The sequence below is a fragment of the Protopterus annectens genome, chromosome 8.part0 (genome assembly GCF_019279795.1).
Source record: "Protopterus annectens isolate FY-2018-M chromosome 8.part0, PAN1.0, whole genome shotgun sequence".
Lineage (NCBI taxonomy): Eukaryota > Metazoa > Chordata > Ceratodontiformes > Protopteridae > Protopterus > Protopterus annectens.
This window is the reverse complement of record NC_056741.1, coordinates 807,268,758-807,293,819: the sequence shown is the minus strand read 5'-3', so window position 1 is coordinate 807,293,819 and position 25,062 is coordinate 807,268,758. Positions and strand designations below refer to the sequence as shown.

At 41.5% G+C, this 25,062-nt stretch overlaps 1 long non-coding RNA gene across 1 annotated transcript in view; it reads right to left on the bottom strand.

Annotated features, from left to right (window-relative positions):
* LOC122808047 overlaps window positions 1–14,577 on the bottom strand; it is a 318,946-nt gene extending 304,369 nt beyond the window's left edge. Inside the window, exon 1 of the long non-coding RNA XR_006365771.1 lies at window positions 14,453–14,577. This is a non-coding gene — a long non-coding RNA (uncharacterized LOC122808047). The remainder of the gene's footprint in view (window positions 1–14,452) is intronic.
* Between the last annotated feature and the right edge of the window lie 10,485 nt (window positions 14,578–25,062).

Sequence of the window (25,062 nt, the reverse complement as noted above, 5' to 3'; positions counted from 1 at the left end):
GATGTCAGGTGTCTAGTGACAAGCAAGGCATACTCAGATAATGTGGCCCATTCCTGGCACAGCATCATCGCCAGGCCTGGCTACAGAGGCCACCACACCTGGCCATGCCCATTCCCATGTTCATGACTACTGACCAACCTTAGGCCCCACAAGTGGGGCATCTCACAATGCTGCATAGTTTGGCTCCCATAGCTCTATACCATCAGTATCCTCTGTGGGCAAAAGGGGTGTCCTGCCTACTTATGACCAACAATCAGGTTGTGAATGTTGTACATCCGAAGGCTGCTGACATGGGACATCTAGGATTCATGTGCTCTCTCCTCTAGTTCTACACCATTCCTGCCATGGGCTACATTGAGCCCGGAGACCATGGGTTCCTGTAGTACAAATTGCCAATGTTCACAGCATAACAGCTACAATCCGTCACTAGAGGATACAGTACCTGAACACCCCTTCCCCCAAACTGCTGCCAGATTGCATTACTAACATATTTACCTCCTATGATCATGGCCCATATACTGTCACTTGTCATTGTGTACCCAACACCTTTGCAAAGGATGATGACTGTACCCTCCTAATTTCCTTACCTGTTTGGATTAGGTAATGTCTAATGCCCTGAATAGCCAGTCCATGCACTGTATTGTCTGCCTGTATCATGACCCATAGTTGTGTATCATATGCTTTCTCTTTGCCAGTGCTGCAATGTATTGTGCCAACCTCTGTCTTACATGGAGTCTTGCTGCTGTATGCCCTTCCTACAATTGCTCTTCTCCTTTTACACTGTACAGGTAGGTATGGTGGGCCCTGCTGGCATTTTTCACTGCTGCTATAGCTGTTTATGCCCAACCATTTTATGTAACATGGCACACATACAAACTACAAATATCTGGCCACATGACTCGGACGAAAAGAGCAGTGCCCCACTAGATGCATCAAGGTAGTGTAAGCATCATGTCAGTTGACCCAAAAACACTTTTCACCACATTACATGTCTCTGCATGCACAGTATGACGTGCCATCTCTGCCATGAATCTGGAGCTTGTGGATGGAGATAATAGTCATGGTTGCAGTACATATTTATCATCCTGTGGAATATACAACAATGGCACCATTATATTGAGCCCGCCACTTAATTGCATGGTAACTCTACATACTACCCTCTGTGCATTCCTACATGTGCACCTACTGAGTAGGAGACTCTGTGAGAGAAGTCAGTCTGCATTTAACATTGTTATTAGTCAGATGTGTACCAGATACGACAACAGTATGATCTGCCTGGGTCATGCATGGAAACATTTCATATGACACCCGGACAGTTGAGGGAGAAGAAGCCATGACTGATACACTGAACACCCTGAGGACCAGGTGGAACACTTACAGCAAAGTATATGGAATCAATGTCCCCCAAGATTGTAGGGAAATTACAGTAGTATAAAACTCCTGCATAGTGGTGTGTCCGTCATCTGCAGTCAAAGTAAACTTTATTGTCATTTAGCCTACACAAGTACAGTCTAAACAAAATTGCATGTATCAGGCTTGAATTGAGAAGACATATACATACATACATATATACATACATACATACAATAACACACACAATGGACATATATTTATCACTGACAGGTTATTCTACCTACATATTCCCACAGTTTACCTTATCTGTAATTTCCAGCAGCTGAATGATTTCTTAATACACAGATTCCTATTGCACTGTGTGATTCTCACATGAATAAAGATCTAGTTAGTATAATATTGCACATTCATTGCCATCTCTGTATTGTTAATGTTTAGAATCCAAACTGTCTCTCATTTATTTGCACCAAAAGAGTTGGCTGTCCCATATCTTGTCAGTTTCTGGCTTCCCTGCCACCTGAGGGAAGAAGCTGTTTCTGAACCTGGATGTTTTACAGCACATGCTGTGGTATCTTCTGCCAAATGACAAGCATGTGAACAGTTCATAAGCAGGGTGTGTAGGATCCTTGAATATTTTTGTAGCTGTGTTGGGACATTGTGCGGTCTATAAGTCCTGTAGTGCTGTCTGTAAGTCCTGTAGTGCTGTCTGTAAGTTCTGTAGTGCTGTCTGTAAGTCCTGCAGTGCTGGAAGTTTGGAGCCCGTTATCTTCTCTGCCACTTTCACTATCCTTTGTAGGGCTTTTTGGTAACTGAAACGTTACACAGAAGGATACTTCCTATGGTATCTCTATAGAAGGTGGAGAGGATAGGGGGTGGTAGACTCACTTTCCTCATTGTCCTCAAGAAATGCAGACATTGATGAGCTTTCTTTACTATATGAGTGGTGTTTATTGACCGAGATAGATCGTCTGCAATGTGAACTCTAGGAACTGTGTGTTCTTTACTCTTTCCACCATCTCGCCAGTAATCATGAGAGGACAATGAGCTGGTTGTGTTTTCCTTAAGTCTATTATTCTCCTTTGTTTTGTTGATATTAAGGTTGTACTTAGCATAACAGTCAGTCAGTGTGACGACTTCCTCACAATAATCTTTTTCATCCCCTTTACTGATGAGGCCCACGACTGTAGTGTCATCCACAAACTTGCTGATGTGGTTGGTGTTGAATCTAGCTTTACAATTAGTACTATATACAGTAGTGGACTCTACACACAGCCTTGAGAAACTCATGTGTTGATTGTGATGTTTTTTGAAGAGTTACTGCCCACACATACCCTTTGAAATCTTTTAATCAAAAAGTCCAGGATCCAGTTGCACATATGGGCATTGATACCTAGATGAACAAGTTGTTTGATTAGCTGTTGTGGGATGACAATATTGAATGCCAAACTGTAGTCAATAAACAGCATTCTAACATAGCTGTCCTTGTTCTCAAGGTGTGCCAATGAGAGATGCAGTGCAACCGAAACTGCATCTGCCATGGAGTGATTGGCATGATATGTGATGTGGAGTGGATCTACAGCCACTGGAAGACTTGCAGGTGTTTTTTGACTAACCTTTCAAAGCTTTTCATAATGGTGGATGTGAGGGCTACTGGTCTATAGTCATTGAGGCTTGAGGCAGATGATTTCTTTAGTGGTGGATTAATATTTGTGTTTTTGAAGCATTTGGGTACCTTTGCTTGACCGAGGGAGATGTTAAAATATATCCTTGAGTACAGTGCTTAATTGTTCAACACAGTCCTTTAATACATTTCCTATTATGTTGTTCGGTCCTGGAGCCTTCCAAGGGTTCACTTGCTGTAGGGTCATCTTCAACTCTATTGAGTTTAAGTTGAGCACTTTTTGTCTCCTGGATCTGTATCTAGTTTCACTGCCTTGGAGCTGTTCCTGTCCTCAAACCTGCAGAAAAAAGTTTTCAGCCTATCCAGGAATTCTGTGCTGTCCTTGCATTGGACTGACAGGGGTTTGTATTAATTTATGGCTTTTATGCCCTGCCACATGCGCTTGGGGTCTTTCATGTCAGTGAAGTGGTTCTAGACTTTCTTTCCATAGGCCGTTTTTGCTTCCTTTATCCCTCTCTTCAGGTTTCCCTTGCCAAACTGAGAGCTTCTTTGTCCCTTGATTTGAATGCCACATTACATTCCTTCAGAAGCTCGTATACTTTGCTGGTGAGTCAGTGTTTTTTGGTTGGGACTTATGATGATGTTTCTGTTGCTGGTCACGTCATCTACATATTTAGATATATATGCCATCACAGTTTCTGTGTATTCATCCAAGTTAATGTGTAGATCAGCTGCTGCAGCCTCTTTGAATATGCTCCAGTTTGTATTGTTGAAGCAATCATGGAGTGCTGTGATTGTTCCTTTTGGCCGTACCCTGACTTGCTTCACAGTGGGTTTTTCCCTGATTAATGCAGGTTTGAATGTTAGCATTAGAATGATGGTGAGGTGGATGAGCTGCCCACCTGTGAATATTGCACTGCTTTATATGCCATCTTGATATTGGTGTATACCTTGTCCAAGGTATTGCTACCCCTTGTTGCAAATCCCACATGCTGGTAGTAGTTGGGTAATACTGACCTCAGATCTGATTGGCTGAGTTATATTATACAGTACAGCCAGTACCTCTTTAGTGTTTGCACTATGTGAGATATACACCACTATGATGATGACACCATTGAACTCCATAAGCAGATAAAAAGGTTTACATCTGACTGCTAAGAACGCTGACGGCAGTCTCACAGCTTGTGTACGAGCAATTGTTTACATACATGCAGACTCCACCTCCTCTAGATCTCTCACTGAGTGCTTGATCTCTGTCTGCATGAAAAAGAGTGAGCCTTTCCAGATGAACTGAACTGCACTGTCATTAATGTTACTATGCAGCAAAGTTTCTGCTGCTAAGAACGCTATGTTTTTAGAGCAATCGCTGATGGCAGTCTCACAGTTTGTGTACCAGCAATTGTTTACATACATGCAGACTCCACCTCTAGATCTGTTTCTGTAAACATAAGAACACAAGTATTTCTCACCTTGCTTTGTGATGTTATTTCCAGCCTTATGTAGTCTATCTTATTATTCAGACAGAACACATTTGCTAGAAGTAAGGATGGTAATGCAGGCCTGAAAGGATTTGTCTTCAGTCTGCCAGAGATTCCAACCCTTGATCCCCTTTTCCTGAATCTGAATCTGTTCCTCTCGATCTTTTTTTTTCCAGTGTATTGTGGAAGCTCTTTTAATCTGTTTAAGGGATTTTGAGCTATGCTATGTAAGAATACCAAGGCCATGGAGTATAGAATTTATTGTAGGCCCCAGAGCCTATGCAGACAGCAGGTCATCCATACAGCTGCACAGTGAGCTTTGTTGCTTGATTTCCAGTAAGTTATGTTTACTATAAGTAAATGTATCTTCATTTATAGCCTCAAAACTGTTTTTTTTTTAAGTAGAAAAGAAGACAAATACTGCACATTTCTCTGTTGAGCCGACACAGATGCAGCCTCAGAGGGCTCCTCCCTTTTTTTTGTCAGGTTATGTCTGTATTTATTACTAGGAAATCATATATTCATATATACTAGTCCCTATGATGCAGCATGATGGTAAGCATGATGTAAGACATGCAAAACTGGAGCATCCAATATTTCTAGCATGTCCCTCATAGTTTGCTGAAAGGTCCCCTATGCTAAGATGGTTAAAGCAATACATAACTTAGTGTACACTTAGATGGGCCATTCATGCATTCCCCTTGATTCTGCATGTGGGCAACACAATTTGACAAGTTCTCACATGTTCATCTGATCCACAATGAGGAGGTCCACAATCTGCTGGTCATCCAAGTGTTGGTAGGTTAAGTGTTAACAATACCATCTGCATGGGGTGGAAGCCCATGGCAATAGACCCACCTGCTTTGTCAGGGATGACTTTCATCTTTCACCCCCTGCTTTTCACATACTGGCTAATTTTTTTGCTGTAGTGCCTTTTTTATGCAGAGTTCACCTAATGGATTTGCCAACACAATTAACTCCCCCCTGGATAATATCAAGACGGCACTAATGAATACCAGTAGCTTAAACAACAAAATTTCTGATCTCCAGGCATTCCCTAATCTCAAAGACATCAGCTTTTGTATAATTACAGAAACCTGGTTCCACTGTAGTGATAGCCTTACCAGGTACAATGCCTATCATGTATTCAGATCCACCAGCAGCTGTTGGGTTGTGTCTGTATTCATTCATAATTGTGAAGTTCTAATTAAACTCAGTAAAACTACTACATTATGGTGAATTCTAGATCCCCCTATATGACCCCTACTGAGCATGAAGAAAACCTTAACTAGTTAGAAAATTTAGCAGTCAAACCCAATACCTTTCTTATGGGTGACTTCACCTATCTGCACAAACTGACAAACATTTCATACAAACTGTAAATACACTCAGAGATTTCAGGACTTTCTAAATGCCTATGCATTTCACCAAATTGTTCCCCTACCCACGAAAGCTGTTAATCTTCTTGAGCTTGGCCTTACAAACATGTCTTCCACTCGTACCACCTCAGTTGTTACTCCTCCCTAATCAGATATGACCATCTTGATCTTCTCTATGAAACCTGCTTTGTGTCCCCTAATAACTCCTTTACATCCAGGGATTACTCCAGAATCAGTTTATTTATTTTTTTTTTATTTAACATTTGTTGACTGGGAAAGTCCAACTAGGTTCCACAGATTCTGTTTTCAGCGGAGGCCCGGGGAGAAATGCTCCAGAAGCATGTCTTTAGAATGTGGGAGGAAACCGGAGTACCCGGAGGAAACCCACGCGAATGCAGGGAGAACATGCAAACTCCACACAGAAGGAACCCCAGCCGAGAATCGAACCGGAGAACCTCTTGCTGTGAGGCGACAGCATTAACTGCTGCACCACTGCGCCACCCAAAAGTCAGTTATTTATTAATTACTGATCTTTTGACGATCACAGATGGTATAGAACCCCAAGCAAATCTTGTAACTGAAGCTATTGCCTACTTCTCTGAATTTTACTTCCTCTTAAAGAGATGCTTTCTTATTTATTCATTATTTGCAAATGAGGTAGGTGGGCCAGTCCAAGGACCCTTTTTAGCCATGACCTGAGCCATATAGGCAAGAGACACAGAATAACAGTTCTACAAGAGCACATGCAATGGCATACAGAAGAAGAATAATTGACCATCCAGAACAGACATGAATACTTTTGTTTACAGCAGCAATAAAAGTACCAGTACAAGCAATGTTGTAGCAGGGAATGAATATAACACTTCATTTACGATTATGGGAACTCCAGTGTATATTCAAACAACTTATAAATATTATACATATCATCCATACTGTTTTCTATAGCCATTAATAAAACACAAATCATATGTACAACTATGTACAGGGGAAGGCTATATCCCACCAGCAGTTAATAGTTTGCAGTTGTTATAATCTTTTAAGACATCACTTTTGGTTGCATTCCAGACAGAAATATCATTGCTGTCTGAGTGTGTAAATGTTTCTAGGCTAACCTGCATCTTTGTAACAATTACATTTATTTTATAGAAATAGATTATCTCTGTTGCCTGCATTGAAGCATCAGTACTAATTCTGGCATAAATATAACTGCAAGTTTAGAATTAAACCCATATGGTGGAAATACCTCATCATCAAACTCTATAATAAAAACAGAAAGCTCCAGGCCATCAGTAAAAGATGTGCATTTCATTGTTACAAAAGGGATTTAAAACTGATAACTAAGTCTCTCAAATTTACCATTATGAAATAAGACCAACTATGAATTTAGAAATACAAGTAATTAAAAAGGCAATCATAAGGCCTTCTTAAGCTATTTTAGGAAATTTAGAAGTAACCTAGAATTCTGCATTAAACTTATATCCAATGGTATCTCATTCTGTGACCCCAAAGACATTGGTAATATTCTTGCAGACCAATTGTCTTCCAAATTCACTTTACCCACCCTCCCCTCTTCCTCTCCATTCCACCTCATATCCCTCCTCCTGAGATTGATTTGGACCACTTTCCAAAACTAAAACTACCATGGGTCCTGACAATACCCCAGGATGCCTGCTGAGAAGCATAAAGTACCACATGGCAAAGTTCCTACATCAACTCTTCAACCTAAGTTTCTCCACTGATTATGTCACTGAGGAGTGGTGAATGACAGTTGCAATGCCCTGGCATAAAGTTAGTCCCTCCACTGACTTAGGGAATTAAAGGTCTATTTGTCTCACTCTTATTATTTGCAAGGATATAGACTGGATTATAACAGACCTAATAACCAGTGATATAGGTGACCTTATATCCCAGGATACACACACATTTGGCTTTGTAAATAACAGATCATGCCTACTCGGACTGGTTGAGTTCTTTGAAAGGGTTGCCAAGGCCATGGAAAAGACACCTCTACAAAGAGGCCAGTCACAAGTGGAGTCCTTCAGGGATCATCCCTTGGACTGCTCCTTTTTGGCATTTACTTCTCAGTCAATGCCAATGTCAGTGGTCTCTGGCTGACTAAATTTGCAGATGATTGCAAATTAGGAGCTGTCATGGAATCTCACACTGACACAAATATTCTTCAGGAGGGGCTGACACAGGCAGACAGCTGGTGCCAGAGCCATGGACTAAAATTAAATGCCAAGAAATGCACAATAGTATCCTTTGGGAAGTCATCCATCCCTGGTAACTATCATATTGACAACACACCCCTTAGAGTTGACCCAGTAGTCGGGGACTTGTGGACACAAATAGATAGTAATCTAGCCTTTAGCCATCATGTGTATACAGTAGTGAGGAAATCATTCTATGTTACACAACTTATAAACAAAGGTATGGCATCCAAATCCAAGGAAGTCATTGTTCCATTGTATTTGGCATTCATCAGACCTATCATTGAGTACAATGCCCTCTTTGGTTTGTACCTAACCAAGCATATCCAACAAATGGAACATCCACAGAGGTTCCTCACTAAAAGAATACAAGGTGTAAGTAAAATGTCTTATGCAGACTGCCTCAAGGCAATAACCCTGTATTCTGTTTCCTACAGACTTTTGAGGGGAGATCTATGCCTGGCATACAAGGTTCATAGGTTCATAGGCTAGTACTAGGCTAACTGCTCTTGCGAGCTATTTTAAGCCTAGCCAGTTATCCCCTGTGAGATTCAAACCCTGTACCTTGTGTTTGTAAGGCAAACACCTTAACCATTAGGCCACCCTCCCAACCCCAAGGCATTGTCAGACCCAACTATGATGGACCTCCTGCATATCCGCAAAACAAACAGCACCAGAATGACCTGTTCTAAAGACAAACCTTGCCTGGGATATAAATAGGACCTGCTGCTGGAGAGACAGGTATGTATCCCAGAGACTACCCAGTCTACAGAACAGGCTCCTCATCCATATGAAGCAAAGCTTCTCCCTAATCCAATTCAAATGCAACTTGGACAATTGCATGGGGAACCAGAAATTCATCCCTGCTTTGGCACCTATGTCTCTAATAGACACAGGCAATCTGTAAATGGTTCATCTCCCAGGCCCTTGCTTACACTTATCAAGGGTACTAGAACTTTTTTTTGCAAAATCTTTATTAATTTTACACATATGACAAAGGAAATATTTATATAAATGAAAAACATACAAAATTATATCACTTTAGTTGCAAACAGTTTACATCACAGACACCACTGAAACAACTGTAGTTGTAAACATTATACATCACTTATAAACCAGCCGGTTATTATCAGTTAAGCATTATATAAACCTCATTCCTGCTCTGCATACATTGTTCCCACATTTCCCATTTTTTTCCTATGTAGTTTGCTCCTTCCCTTTTTTAAAGATACCAATTCCAGTTGTTTATCTCTGTTACTATATTCACTACTTCTAGTAAAGATGGTCTAGACTTTGACTTACATTTTCTAGTAATTGCTTTTTTGGCAGCCACCATAATTACACTCAGCAAGCCTTTACTATGTCTAGGCAATTCTGATTATGTAGCATAACATAAGAAATCATCTCCTCAGTCAATCCAATCCGCTCACCCATCATCTCCAACACAGCAGTCCAAAGAGAATCCCAAAAGTCTGCCAGCTCATCACACTTCCCAAAAATATGTTCCCAGCTACCTCTTTCTTGCCCATCACACCATTCCAACATTTGCTATCCACCTGAGGAAAAAATCTTTGGAGTCTACTTGGGGTATAAAAATACCTATGTAAACACTTACAAGCAAAAATCCTAAATTGTCTAGACTTTGTTGTATATTTGGGAGATATCCATATATCACCCCATTATCTCTTTATTAACTGCTTATCTAATATCTCTTCCCAATCCTTTCTAAGCTCCTGTGATTGATTCTTATAATTAGCATGCAATATTTCATATGCTTTACTAATTATTCCTTTTTAACAGTGGCTTGTGTTCTAGATTCTATTAAAAACTCTACCAGTGCTGGTCTATCATTTAGCTGCCACCTATTTCTTTCTCTTTGCCTATATTCTGATGTCAATACTTGATAGGGAAGGCAATCCTAACCTACAGTCCAAATACATTCTTGGCCTCTTCCCATTCTATTACCTTTCCTTTTCTATTGTTTGCTCCCAATACCTTGGTTCCTTTGCCAGTTTTCTCCAATAAATTCCAACCCCCTCTTGCCTATTATCTGTATCCCTGACCATATATATATATATATATATATATATATATATATATATATATATATACATACACACACACACACACACACACATATATTTTATAAATACATACACACACACACACACACACATATATATCTATATACATATATATATATACACACACACCCCCACACCCCCACATATCATTCATATATATAGGGGTGTACTTTAGAGCAACAAAATGCCACTTACCCAAAACCCGACAGCACCAACATACTGACGTCCAGAACACCGACTAACCATTCCAGGTAAGTAACTGCTCAGCCATCTGACACAAAACACATAAATGGAAGAAAACCAAACCCACCCACAACCCCCTAACTAAATATACCAACTCGGGGATCACACTACCATGGGGGTAAGGGGCAAAGATCAACAGGATGCCCAAAAGGTTACTTACCTTGAGTGGTTAGTCAGTGTTCCGGGATGTCAGTGTGTTTGTGCTGCTGAGGTTTTTTCTCGGTGATATGGGTTTTGGGTAAGTGGCATTTCACTGTATACCCATATATAGATATATGTATCTATATATACACATACAGATATACATGTGTGTGTGTGTGTGTGTGTGTGTGTGTGTGTATATATATATATATATATATATATATATATATATATATATATATATATATATAAACTAAATCCGAAGTTACACAACCATGAAGGTAAAGAAAGAAATGGCTTCATTAGAAATTATTTTCATTTTGTCTCTAATTTTATGTTTCTTATTTACTTTTATGCTAATTTTCAGAAGTATTTCAGGATTTTCAGTTTCAATCTTTTGCAGCTTTCAGGTTTTGGTGTTATTCTTATGATGTTTAGATATGCAAGATTCATTATCGTGAAAGAGCGCCTAAACAAGTTAATGAGCACGACTTAATCCTCGAGTCACATCTGAAAACAAGCAACTGTGTCTGGATATAGTTTAGCTTGTTGCAATGTTTTCTTCTGAAGACCACCTGACTGAAATGACATTCATGTCAAAACATGCTGCAAAAATAAAAAGAACTTTCTGCGAGCAAAGCTGTAGCTAGGGTTTGGTGATGGCCATGTCTGCACGAGGCAAAAGCTGCTGTGAGGGCACAATCAACACAGCAGAACAAGTGCCAGTCAGTCTCTGAAGGGTAGTGGTGTGATTGCTTTTGTTGACAGCTGGACATGAGTGTAGTATCAGTAGTCATTAAAACAGCTATGGCTACTTAGATTATCTGCAGGAGTGTGTGCACACATTAAGAACTGCAGCTATGAACTAGTGCAGCTTAACATATTTTGGGAGGGGATCAATTGGAGGATTAGTGAGGGTGCCAACTGACCTAGCTATGTCGCTGTGTGGAACAACCCCACCCCACCCCCCCTCCACAGACACACACCATTCACACAGTACGAGGGCTCCTGTAGGAGTAATTTACTAATAAAATCCAAGGTCACCACATCTTTTAAAAAAGGCTGTGGTAACATTTTATAAAATCCAAGGTCACCACATATTTTAAAAAAGGCTGTGGTAACATTTTATAGGTTCATAGGTTGTTACATGGCTAAAAAAATACTAGTGCCTGTACTAGCTAAGACAGGCACCCCAAACCACTTGACTCCCAGGTATCATACAGGGGGGCATGTTAGTAGGCAGGTAGCTAAGGATTTGTGTGTGGTAGGGTGTTAGGTTAATACTTTTCTTATTGAAGGCCTCTGTCCATAACAGACATGGGGGCCAAACCGGGGGGGTAAATTTATAACTTTATCTCTGAAGAAACCAGGAAAACTCCAAAAAAGCACAAACTAGCACAAAGTCGAGAGTAGCAAAGACATTATGTACCAATAATCACACAGCTTTTAATAAAACACAGAGATAAGTGCTTTCATCCTGGATCTATCCCAAGACTTCATCAGATGAATTTAAAAAAAAAAAAAAACAGAAAACTCCATTTAGTACAAGTTAAAAGGTCACATGATAAAACCGTGCCTTTTTCTTTAAAGAAACAATGTATCCAAAAAGAATTACATTTTATCAGATACCCATAAATAGTATATAAATCTTAAAGCACAACAAAAAACCCAATTTGACATAAACCACACAAAAATGTAAACACTGTTACGATAATCATAAAATCTCACCTGTTTAAAAAAAATTACACACACAAACAAAAATAATACAATACACATACAAAAAATGCAATTTATAAAGGGACAAACTACTACTGATAATATGCTTTCAATCTCAACAAACAATCAATAACGTCCCATTTAAAAAAAGGTGTAGGCTTATGTGAGATGTTTGGTATTGCTTTTGGTGTCTTTAGTAATTGCTGAGGACCAGTGTTGTCATTAGATGGCTTTAGAGGTCTTTGAGATTTGGGAAGGTTTCTTTTAAGCTCCATAGCATAAGACAATATGGGTGAGTGTGTGTGTGGGTATTCTGATAACCTTGTTTGTATGGGAGATTTTTGCCTCCAAGGAAGTTGTGTATTTACATCTCTCACATACCATGTTATCTTCTTTAATGATTAATTGGTTGTCTGAGAACATGAGACAATTGCTACAGTGACTTAAGATGCCCAGATCTATCAAACTAGCCACAGAGACATTTAGAAATTGTATATCCATGTTGCCTGGTCTTGTAATAGGGTTGGCTGTTTAGGATTACGGATTGAGTCTTAACAGGGTTTTTGTAGGGTAGTTTTTGGAGTTAAGGGCAAGATGTTATATTATGCTAAGATATGATAGTGCCGTTTAATATGTAAACTAGTTTCTGGGGTTAAGGGAAGGATGTTGCATAATGCTTGGATATGGAAGTGCTATTTGATGCACAAGTAAGCTGCTCTAAATTTATTTCCTCAGAATCCCACACTGTGTAACAGGTTTTAGATGTAATTCTAACTTAATAAGGTAAATTTTAAAGTCTAGGTATTTGCAACAATACAGGACACTGCTAACCACCTCTGTCCAGTGGGCAGCTCCACTCAAACTTTTCTGATTTACAGTAGAAACTGACTCCTATACCCTCTAGTCAATAAATAACTACACTTTGACCTTCCTGCAGTGCTTCCTAACTCACAGAGAACAGGTAAACACCTTCTGTCACAAGATGCCTGATACTGGAATTTCTTAATGTTAATTTTGACAGTCCAAAATCAACAAATCATTTTATTATCCCGACATTGAAAACCCTTGGGAATTCTGTAGCATCTAGTGTGATTTAATACAGTTAAAAAGAAGAAGTTCCGTGATGATAAAGGATCATGAGTAGTTTGTGTTCTTTACCCTTTCTTTTCCATTCCACTTCTCTGCAAAAGGAAAGTGCTACAAGATAGTATAAGTACAGATTTAGCATCATTTATTGATCTCTAAAGACTGAACAAAGTGTACATTCGACTTGGATTGGAGAATGAATGCATCATACCTCTCAACCTCTTACAGCAAGAAATCTGGACAAAGCCACAAATAATGGGGGGACAAAGGACCAAACATATGGACACTTTTTAAATATTTCTCTTACAAACTTAGAAAGTTAATAAAAATAGCACATTTTGCATTGCCATGTATTTTCTGAAGAATAGAAAGTCTGAAAATTAAATCTCTGCCATTATGTTTCTGACTTCAATCCTCAGTGATTTGCCTGAAAACTAAAATTGTATGAGGAATGAACCAAAAACATGAGACAAAAATCTGGACATTCTGTGAAAATCTGGACAGCTGCGAGCTATGGAATGCATATAAAAGTACAGGTAGTACCCTCTAAAACACAAGTCTGCCACTTCTCAGCAGCAAGCTCAGACAGAAAAAAGCAAACGGTGGTCAGTTTTTATCCTCATTAAATGTGGCTTTGCTGTAGCAAGCATAAAATTAAAAAAAATAAATAAAGGAAAACCATATAGAAATGTGTTTGTGCGTATGTGTGTATGCATGCGCTGACAATAAATACTTGAATAACATATTTTAGATGTCAAATACCTCCTCACAACAATTACTTACACTACAGCAACTCTGTAACTTTAGGCAAATGAATTCTTCTTCATCAACAAATATATAAAAGGAAAGGTCATAGCAATAAAAATTACAAAACAAATCTACTAATAGCCCATTCTCTGAATGCAACACACAAACTCATAATATACATATATATATATATTTACATATATATTTGTGTATATATACCCACACACACAGCACATATAAACAAACACGCGTGCAGTCAACAGTTTTTTTTACTAGGTTTAAAGTACACTCCTCTCAGAAGAAAGTTAACAGTCCAAAACAAGTAAGCTGGGCCTGCAGTAACAATAAAACTACATTCTTTTCTAATGCATATGTCTAGTTTTAAAGAGCATACCTTGTTTTGTAGACTCTGTTGCTTTGGTATTTCAATATGAGAACTTAAAAATCCCAAACAAAATATATAAGGTTACAGCACAACTCCACTACTCTTACTACACAACAGGAAATGAAAACAGACACCCTTTTGCCACGCCTTGCCTTACTCATACATGTTAGAAGTTAATCACTATTAACTCTTTCTTCTCCTTGCTCTACTGGGACCAAGGAAAGAGTACTAAATTATTAGGAGGTGATGACTCCTGAGAATGTCACTTAATCTGTATTTTCTACCTGCAACAGATTTACAAGAATTAGTATTAATTCTGCTTCATATCTATATAAGGTTGATAAATATCACCTATCACCTCACCTAAACATACTGTTAAAACTCAGCCTCTCTACAGGCTATGTACCCACAGAGTGACGCAGAGCAACAGTTATCCCGCTCCACAAAGGTGGAGCCACAACGGACCCCGGGAACTATCACCCTATAAGCCTGACTAGCCTGGTCTGCAAGGCTATGGAACGCATCATCATGGAACTCATTAACAGAGACATTGGGAACCTCCAAACCTTGGACCCTACACAGTTTGGCTTTCTTAAGGGCAGATCATGCCTCCTAAACCTGGTGGACTTCTTTGAGACAGTTACCAAGGCATTAGACGAAGGAAAGGAGGTCCACACAGCCTACCTAGACCTCGCAAAGGCTTTCAACACCATTCCCCATTCTAGTATTATAGACAAGCTCACCAGCTTGAACATAAACCCCTATGTCACGAGATGGGTTGCCAACTGGCTCATGGATAAAACCCACATGGTGAGAGTTGCAGGCTCTATGTCCGACTCTAAACCTGTTACAAGTGGCGTCCCCCAGGGCTCAGTCCTAGGACCCATCCTGTTCAGTATATACTTCTCAGAGGTACAGGGAAGCATAGGAGGACTATGGCTGACCAAGTTTGCAGACGACTGCAAACTAGGGGCCATAATTGATTCTCCGGCTGATACAGACACCCTCCAGATGGATCTCACTGAGATGGATACCTGGTGTCAAAATCATGGCCTCAAGCTAAATGCCAAAAAGTGCATAGTCATCCCCTTTGGAAAAAACAAAGTACCCGTGAACTACCACATAGGTGGTAGTCCCCTAAATACAGAAAATGTAATAAGGGATCTGGGGACCCAAGTATATAGTAATTTCTCCTTTGATAATCATATTGCCAAGGTGGCTAGAAAATCCTTCTATGTGGCCCACCTAATCACAAAAGGGTTCAGATCTAGAACAAAAGAGGTTATTGTGCCTCTCTACTCATCACTCATTAGACACATCATAGAATACAATGCCCCATTTGAGATGTACCTTACAAGACACCTGCAACAGCTGGAAAGACCACAAAAGTACCTCACCAAGAGGATTACTGACCTCAAACAGATGCCCTATGCAGCCCGACTCAAGAAACTCCAGCTGTACTCGGTTGCATACCGCTTACTCAGAGGTGATCTCTGCCTGACATACAAGGCCATGTCCAACCCAGAATTGATGGACATGCTCCAACTAAAAAAAAACAAATCCTGGACCACACGCTCTAGAGATATAAAACTCACCACAACGATAAATAGGACATGCTGGAGGGATAGATTCCTGTCCCAGAGACTCCCCATGCTTTGGAACAGGATTCCAATATACATCAGGCAGAGCCCCTCACTAACATTCTTCAAGGGAAACCTTGACGGGTGGGTGGGAAACAGAAAATTTACCCTGGGGATCACTGCAGTAGCTCTGCTGGACAGTGGCACAGGGAACTAATGACTCTGCTGGACAGAGGCACAGGGAACTAGTCTAAGGGGGTGGCGAAAGCCAACACATTCTGGCTAGGCTTATAAATTCCCATGGACAGATAGCCTAGTACTTATCTATGGACCTATATGAATGTAACTGGTCTGTAGCATCTAGCTGAGAAAAACAGCACATATTTTAGTAACTGATCTAATGTTGTCAGTTTTCATTCTTCTTCAACGTATGGGTTCAGATCTGAAACTTGGCTCCTACCCATCCATTATTCTAGATCATGGCTACCAACAAACTCTCAAGCTCCTTCCGTACCCACAATGCACCACCCCCTAACATCCATCAGATCTTGTTTGCCACTTTACAGTTCAGACGTGGTGACCTTCAGTTCTTGAGTTTTCTGTGAAAGATAAGATATTTATTTTTATTTTTTTCTTTCTAACTTTAACAAGTAACTGTTTCTTCAAATTTAATCTGAAGTCGAGAGTATTGACTTTTCTCCTATACTTCTGAGAAAAATTCCCTTCTCTTTTCCATTTTAAACTGTTTTATAACTATTAATAGAGATAATGTCCGAAGTGGAATAAAATCCCATAGAGAACTTTATTAAATTGACATCCAGTAAGCACTTTTGTCTTTTACCAGCCATTTTCTCCATTACTGTGACAGTTTATTTTACTGCTTTATTTTTCCTCTTTGGTGTCAGTGTTTTATAACTATTGATAGCTTTCTTTTATGTACATTTTCTTGGAGTTTTTAACATACCATTGCCTACAGAATTGGTGTATATTGTTTCCGACTGCAGTGTTTATCGTGAGTTTCAGCGGACAGGAAAGAATAAGCTGATGTTAAAGGGTTTCCTGTCATCTTATTTTTTCTAAGCCTTTGCTAGGGTTCAACCCCCCCAAACAAAATGTAAAGACCTGTCAAGAGGTCTAGATTCTTGGCTTCTCTAGTCCCTGCTTCTTCAGAACTGAAAAGAACGAACAAAAACTGGATCCGACGCTATGTCTGTATGACCTTCATCAGATCTGACCACACATTTCTTCAGAACCTGAAGAAAAGAAGAATGAATTTAATACTGAAAGTTTTACTGCTAATTACCTTTTTCTCAGAACATTGCTGGAGTTCAATATTCAAGGATCCATCAAAAGGTCCAAGTATTCAATATTTTTGCCTTCAACTTCATTCTGAACCAAAAAAAAAAAAAAAAGCAAGAGAAAGAGTCAGAAAAAGTTCAGATCCGGCCACCTTTGATCTAACATCTCTAAGATCTCTTCTGGATCCTAAGTCCTCCATGGATCCAACAGGTTCAACTCCTACCATCAGATCATAAGTTTTAGGATCTGACAGACACAATTTTTTAACTCCAGTGGAAACTTACAAATCCAAGCCTTCTAGGGCTCTCTTCAGATCCTAAGTTCTCCTTGGATCCAACAGGTCAGGCTGTTACTTCTGCATTCGATCCTAAGCCTTCGGATCCAACAGTCTTATAATGGAGAAATGGAAAGATTTTGGATCTGATAGCTCTGATAGACAGAAGATCTGATGTTATCCATGTCTTCATTCATCACCATAGGGTCTAGGATCCAACATGGGATCCAAGCCAACAACATTCAACAGATGGATTCAAGGGTTTATCTCCTCCCTCTCCCATAATGCCCTGCTGCCCACTAATCCCCAGATTTCATTTGCCATGCTTCCCGTGCAGTCGCAAGTCATTTGGCTCTAATGAGTTAAGTTCTTATCTTATTCTTTAAGTTGCTTATTTTTTGCGGTAGTGTAGTTTTTTTTTTTCTAATGTAGTTTTAGTAGGCAGTATTCCTGTAGTTTATTTTCTCCCCTCCCTTAGCTAGTTTTGGCAGTTTTGTTTTGGTGCCATTTTTAACAATAGCCGTTAGGGCTGCAGTCTGTTTTAAGGGAGTAGTTGTTTGTTATAGTTGTCTTTTGTAGTGTTAATTTGTAGTAATGTCTGAGAAACCTGCTGGTCAGTCAGAAAATGCCTTATTCTGACACCCATGAGGAGTGTGTTTATTGCTTGCGTGCCCCACACTTGGAGGTTGAATGCGACCTTTGTGCCACATTTAACCCAAAGGCTTTGGCAAAGCACCACATCAAGCTCTTGCTAAAGGGTCTGGCTCAAGGGGGAACCTTTGTTTCTTCCTGCAAGGATTTCTCTTCAAATCCAAAGAAGAAGACCCCTTCTATTTGGCCAGGTCCCTCCAAGAAACAGAGGCTGTCAGATCCTAAGACCCCAGATCCAATCCCAGCCCACTCTGTCTCGGATCCAAGAACTTCAGAGCCCAGAGCTGCAGAGAAGTCTGTTGGATCCAGGTCCTCTCCAGATCAGAGACCCTCAGATCTGACCAAGGTCTGGCCAGCCTCAAATCTGTTTTTTCAGATCCACCGGCTGAGTCAGCTAGGCCTTCAGATCCGACAGGGTGGTCGGATACAATTTTGGCATTGGAAGAGGTTGCAACTCATTGTCCCTGTAAACAGAGATCTCAGTTAGCTCCAAGACATGAGATCCATTCCCCAGAGTATGGTAGTCGGTCGGGGAGGCCTCCCTCCAAGTCTACCCACTCCCCTTCCTCCTCCTCTAGATCTTCTAGGATTCTCTTGTCCTCCGATATGGACAGGATTGAGAAGCTTCCTCAAGGCCCAGATAGAGTTGGGGCTTTTGGCTTTTCCTGCCCATTTTGCCAGGGGAGACTCATCCACCCCGTTTTTTCATTCTCCTCATCCAACCTGGTGACTTTGGATTCTAGAGACCATGATATCTGTGGCCAGATTCTGATGAGGTCAGGTATCCCCCCTTTCTCAACCCCACCAGGGTCCCTGGCTTTTTCTGTTCCTCCACCCTTGGAGCAGGATGAGCCCCAGCCTGGAGTGGTCAATGCCAGCTCCACGCGGGGGAGTCTGGTACCATCTTTTCAGCCCAATCCCTTCCACCTCGTGCTTGCACTTTGGTTTTTGATAGCTCTGGGCTAGTATCATCCAAGGGTTGGGAAGCTGTTTCTGGACATGTTCCTCCTCTCAGGAAGACTTCTCCCTTGGACATGGGGGATGGGCAAGCTTCCAGCCTATCAGCTTTCCAAGCGGTAGAGAGGACCATCTCCAGGTCTGGAATTTCCTCTGATGCACCTCCAGGTCCCTCCCAGCCTCTCTCTACCTCAGCTGGTGAGGCCTCACATCCTGTCCCAGGTCAGACCTCCTGCTAGAGCCTTCAGGGTGTTTCTTCCCCTCTGGGAATCCCTGTCTCTTCTGAGTCCTCCCTGGATCCCCCAGAAGAGGAGGTTTATTGTAAGAGAAAGTGCATAAGAAGGTACATAGACTCCCCCCTGGGTCCCTCATCGAGGATACGTACCTCAAGGAAGGAGACATGTCCCCCAGATCTCCACCCAATGATGTCTCCTTCGGAGACATCCTTAAGCTCTTGAAACAAAGGGCAGATGGTCTCCCAAACCCCCATCTTTGGAGGAGTCTGTGTTTCCGAAGGCCTTCAGGATGGGCCCATCTATCTCCTGGGTGACCCACCCTGCTGATGAGTTAGTGGATCTGATCACCAGCAGGGCCTGGAAGAACCAGACACAGTGAAGCCTGTCCCAAAGAGGGCCGACAAGTTCCTTAGTCCCCCAGCAAAGCATTTGTTCTGGATCAAAAGAGTCCCATTCAATGGCATCTGCCACCATGAAGAAGGAGCTAGGAGAGCAGAGCTCCATGGTCCATCCCCCATGCAGGGAGTTTCAGGCGACAGACCATTTTGGGAAGCAGGTGTATGCCTCAGCTATCTTTGGACTGAGATTGACAAACTACTTGACACTTTTTATCTGCCTCCAAAGAGATTTGATCCAAGAACTTTCCACCTCCCTTGCAGAACTATTGTCAGCGGAGAACCTCAAGCAGGTGTCTCCCAAGCTATCCACTCTGACCTCCCTCAAAAATTCCTTGATGAGGTTAATTTCCAATGTCATGGAAGCTACCTCTTAAGCTACTGGCACAAGCACTGCCTTGCAGCATCATGCCTGACTATGCTTATGCGGGTTCGCGGAATGCTTTAAGCTGTCCTTTACTAATGCCCCCTTTCATGGTTCTACTCTTTTTTGACCTTCCATGAAGGACACTGACCAACAGCAAGCAGGAAGAGAAGACTCTGTCTGTAGTAAGATCATGCTTTCTACTCCCTAGAGGTCTTTCTCTAAGACCCAATGAGGAACCAGAAAGATGTGGTTCCGTAATCCACAGTCTCCCTTTCAGAACGATCCTGATGAATCCTCTTCAGAGGTAGGGGGAGAGGTTTCAATGGACGATGCCACCCTTGAGGCAGGGGTGTCTGCAAAATCAGGGCTCCAGGGAACTCTTCTCTGAGCAGCCCTATCAGCACTCCCAAAATGTTGCCTGACTGCTCTGCCCTGGAGGCAGTCAGGGGTTGAATTTCTGTACACCCACTAACCTGGACAAACATCACTTCTGATCAGTGAGTGATGAATATCATTTCTAGAGGCTATTTCATTCATTTTTTGCAACCCTCTCCAGCAAGATGTTATCTCCCAGACATTCCACCCAGTCAAAGGGAGTTGGCCTCCAAAGAAGTTCAACAACTTTTTCTAAAAAGAGCAATCCAAGAGTTCCCTGCAGGAAAAAGAGGGTTCGGCACTTATTTTCAATTCTTTTTAATGCCAGAAAAGATGGGGACCTTTGTCCTACTCTGTATCTCAGTGAATTCAATCCTTCAGTAAAGAAATCAAAGTTCTGGATGGTGACTGCTCATTCCATTCTGACACTTTTATGCAAGGATGCTTGGATGTGCTCTGTGGATCTCCAAGACACTTACTATCACATCAAAATAGACAGGCATTCCAGGAGACATCTTCACTTCTGGCTGGGAGCCAATCATTACCAGTTCAGAGCCCTCCCCTTTGGTCTCACCACAGCCTCCAAGTGTTTACCAAGTGCATGGCAGTGGTAGTGGCTCACCTGCATCTGCAGGGTTTCCAGGTCTTTCCATACCTCGACAATTGGCTCCTCATGGCACCTTCTAGGAATAAACTGATTCAGGTGATTCAGTATGTTCTCCCACTCTTCCGTGAGCTGGGGATAATTGTCAGCCTTGTGAGATCCAATCTGATTCCAGCTCAACAGATGGAGTTCATAGGAGTTCAGTTGGACTCCACTTCAGAGATTGCAACTTTACCTCTGTGCAGAATTCAGTTGATATGGGAACAGGTCACATGGATATTCATTTGGTTCTTTGGGCTCTTGGATCCATGGTCTCAGCCATTCTTCTTGTTCCTCTCTCCAGGTACCACATGTGTGTGTTTCAATGGACTTTAGCTGTCCAATAGTCGGCTCTGCTTCATAGGTTTATAGGTAAGTACTAGGCTATTGGCCCTAGGGCCTATAAAAGCCTAGCCAAATGAGTTCCCTGGCTTTCGCCACCCAAGAAAATTATTTTCCTGTGCCCCTGTCGAGCAGAGCCATAGCAGTGATTCCCAGGGTGAATTACCCATCCAATTGTCAAGATTTCTCTTAAAAAGAGCTAATGAGGAGTTTTGCTTGACATGAATGAGCAGCCTATTCCAGAGCAGAGCAAGTCTCTGGGACAGGAATCTATCCCTTCAGCAAGTTCTGTTTATTGTGGTGACAAGGTTTAGGTCCCTGGAGCATGTGGCTTGGAGAGACTGGGATTTCTTTAGGTGTAGCATGTCCATCAGGTCTGGGTTAGACATGGCTTTGTACATTAGGCAGAGGTTGCCTCGGAGTAGGTGATTTGCGATGGAGTAGAGCTGGAGTTTTTTGAGACGGTCGGCGTATGGCATTTGTTTGAGGCCGGTAATCCTCTTAGTGAGGTATTTCTGTGGCCTTTCCATCTGTTGCAGTTGTCTTGCTTGGTACATGCCAAATAGGGCATTGTACTCTATGATGGGTCTAATAAGGGATGAGTAGAGAGGAATGATGACTTCTCTTTTTCTAGAGGAGAACCCCTTTGTGATGAGTTGTGCCACATAGAAGGATTTCCTGACTACTATGATGACGTGATTATCCAAGGTGAGACTGCTATCCACCTGTGTCTCAAGGCCTCTTATCACACTTACAGTGTTTAGTAGGTTACCACCTATGTGGTAGTTCATGGGTATGGTATTTTTCCCAAAGGGGGTGACAATGCACTTCTTGGCATTGTACTTTAGGCCATGACTTTGACACCAAGCATCAGGCTCAGTGAGGCCTCTTTGTAGAATGTCCACATCCTTAGGTAAATTGATTATGACTCCTAGTTTGCAGTCATCTGCAGATTTCATTAGCCAGAGACTAGCTGTATTTGCCTAAACTTCAGAGAAGTAGATACCAAACAGGAGAGGACCCAGGATCGAACCCTGTGGTACTCTGCTTGTCAATGATCTGAAATCGGATTTGGAGTCAGCTACTTTCACTGTGTGGGTTCTGTCAGTGAGCCAGTTGGCCACCCATCTTGTGACATAGGGACTTATGCCTAGTCCAGTGAGTTTATCTATAATACCAGAGTGGGGGGATGGTGTCAAAAGCCTTGGCAAGATCAAGATAGGCAGTGTGCATTAACTTACCCTCATCTACAGCTCTAGTGGCCGCTTTGAAGAAGTCAGTTTGGTTCAGGAGGCATGCTCTACCCTTTACAAACCCAAAGTGAATGAGGTCCAGAGTTTGAAGGTTATCTATGTCTTTGTTTATAAGCTCTAGAATGATTCATTCCATGGCCTTACAGACCAGGCAAATCAATTCCCAGGATCTGTGGTGGCACCCCTTTTGTGGAGTGGGATAACTGTCACTGTATGCCACTCCTTAGGCACAACGCCTGAATTGAGGTTATGGTTGAACATGATACTTAGATGGGGTGCCAGGTCATGTAGTTCGTACAGAATGCAGCCTGGGATATTGTCTGGTCCTATAGATGCTGTGTTCTTGGCTTTGGAGAGTGCAGTCTTCACCTGTGCAGCAGTGATTTCAGGGGGTTTGCAATCATCCGGTATGGGGATGGGCCCTTTGGGGGGGTGGGGGTAGAGTGAAATTAGCACTGCACCTGTCTGCCAGGATGTTGGCAATATCAGTTGGTTCGGTAAATGTAGTGCTATTGTGCTGTAGTTCAGAGCAGATCTGAGTATTGCCATTGAGATTCTTGACATAGCTGTAGAAGGCTTTGTAGTTGTTTTTAGAATCCAAGGCAATTTTATTTTCGTAACTAGCTTTGGAGGATTTTATGAGGGATCTCAGCTTCTTGCTGAGGCTGACCAGGGAGTTCCTGCAGTCATGGGATTTTACTCTATTCTGCAATAGTTTCTTCCTTCTGTTGTAGAGCTTGTTTATGGTAGGGGACCACCAGATTGGCTTCCTTTTTCTGGAGGATAGTGTCTTGCTTCTGTTGGGGATGGCACAGTCCATGCACTCGTGTATGTATTTATACAGTGCATTTGTATATGATTCAGCAATCGTGCCACTACTTTCCATCTGTGTGGGTGTAATGAAGTTTGCCACTTCTGACTTAAGGAGCATGAAGTTGGCCTTGGAGAAGTTTTTTATGGTGGTTTCCTTAATGGGGAGGGTGGGCAGGATATGGATGTCTAGGGTGATTAGCTTGTGGTCGGACCTGACCAGCAAGGAGCTGACCTCTGGCATGGTGCATCTATTACCCATATTGGTAATGACCAGGTCCAGGATGTTGCTACCCCTGGTAGGGGTATGGACAAGATGGTCCAGGGCATTGGAATTGATGAATTCCAGAAAACATTGGGCAAATGAGTTAGTACATGAGTAGTTTTCCAAGTTGATGTAGTGGTAGTTGAAATCTCCCAAAATTAGGGTATTGGGCTGTATCTTAACATTATCCAGTATATCGAGAAACATGGAGTGGGCATCCTGGGACATGGCGGGGGATCTGTAACATGCTAAAACCTGAATTACAGTCTTGCCCAGTGTTAATTGTATTTGGATAATTTCAGAGGCATTATGTTGAGCAACTAGCCTGGAGGTGTGAATATCCTTTATGAGTATGGACACACCTCCTCCTTTAGTATTTTGGTCTGGGTTGGGTGGTCGAAAGGTGTGGTAAGAATTGTAGCCTGGTAATACAGGGGTGCTCTCTGGAGCCTTAAACCAGGTCGTGGTCACTGCACAGATGTCGATGTTCTCCATCTTAAGGAGAGCCTCAAGTGTGTGCATTTTGAGGTTTAGACTTCTAGCATTGAGTAGCATTACCCTTAGATTTAGCTATGTTTATTAATGTGTGTGTGAGTTTGGATATGTGTTTATGATATCTGAATCAAATGTTTTTTGGAGCTTGTTTAAGATGGGGTATTTTATGAGTTATTAGGTCAAAAGAAAGTAGTCTTTAAGATAGCAGGTGATATTTCCAAGTCAGTGGTTTGGATGTGGGGGGAGTTGAGGGTTATGGTTTTGTAGTTGGGATGGGGTATGGTTAGATGGGAATGATAAGTTGTTAAATGGGCAGCTGTTGTGAGGCATAAGAGTATTGTGCCTTGTACTGGTAGCATTTTGTTTAGGGAGTAGACAAACTACTTTGTATTCATATAGCTGTGAAAGCTTAGGTGGAAAGTATTGTCTGCCATTGTTTTCTGACTTCATGACTTCACTCCTCAATGATTTGCCAGTGATTTGTCAGAAAAGCACAATTTTATGAGAAACAGACCAGAAATATGAGGAAAAAAATCTAGATGTTCTGTCAAAATCTGGACAGTTGAAAGGTATGATTATATCTTTTTTACTCTTATTTGCAACTGCAGTTGGTCTGATTTCCATAATGTCACTCATTTGCATATCATTATAAGGTCATTTGCATATGATGCTGATCA